Here is a 1,006-nt window from a genome sequence, read left to right on the forward strand (position 1 = left end):
CATTTTTTAAGGTACCAAAGTATTTATTATATCTACTATTTTTCTGTTTTTATCTCACATTTTGATTTCCTTATGCTTTCTTTTGATTTAGTTTATCAGTTTTTTTTTTTAACTTTTATTTTAGGCTCAGAGGTACCTGTGCAGGTTTATTACATAAGTGTCACTGGGGATTGTGGTACAGATTATTTGTCACCTATGTGGTAGGCACTGTACCTCATAGGTAGTTTTTCAGTCCACACCCTCCCCTTTCCTTCATCCTCAAATAAGTCCAGGTGTCTGTTGTGTCCATGTGTACTCAATGTTGAGCTTCTACTTGTGAGAACATGTAGTACGTGGTTTTCTGTTCCTCTGATAGTTTACGTAAGATAATGGCTTTTACCTTCATTGATGTTGCTGCAAAGGACATGACCTCATTCTGTTATGGCTCCATCATATTCCATGCCGTATATGTACCATGTTTTCTTTATCAGTCTACCATCGATGGGCATTTAAGTTGGTTTCATGTCTTTGCTATTGGGAATCATGCTGCAATGAGCATATGCGTGCATGTATCTTTTTCTTTTCTCTGTTATCTTCCTTCCCCCCCTCCCTCTCTTCTTTCCTTCCTTCCTCCCTCTCTTCTCTCTCTCTCTTCCTTTGTTTTTCTCTTTCTTTCTCTCTCTCTTCCTCTTTCTCTTTCTTTCTCTCTTATCTTCCTTCCTTCCTGTCTTTCCCTCTTTCTTTCTTTCTCTCTTCCTTTCTTTGCTTTTCTTTCTCTCTTTCTTTTTCTTTCTTCCTCCCTCCCTCCCTCCATTTCTCTGCTTCTGTCACCCCGGGTGGAGTGAAGTGGCACCATCTTGCCTCATTACAAGCTCCACATCCCAGGTTCACATGATTCTCCTTCCTTAGCATCCCAAGTAGCTGGGACCACAAGCGCTCACCACCAGATCCAGCTAATTTTTGTATTTTTTATTAGAGGCTGGGTTTCTCCATGTTGCTCAAGTTATCAGGCTGGTCTTGAACTCCT

The sequence above is a fragment of the Cebus imitator genome, unplaced genomic scaffold, assembly GCF_001604975.1.
Source record: "Cebus imitator isolate Cc_AM_T3 unplaced genomic scaffold, Cebus_imitator-1.0 Scaffold646, whole genome shotgun sequence".
In the NCBI taxonomy this organism is placed as follows: domain Eukaryota; kingdom Metazoa; phylum Chordata; class Mammalia; order Primates; family Cebidae; genus Cebus; species Cebus imitator.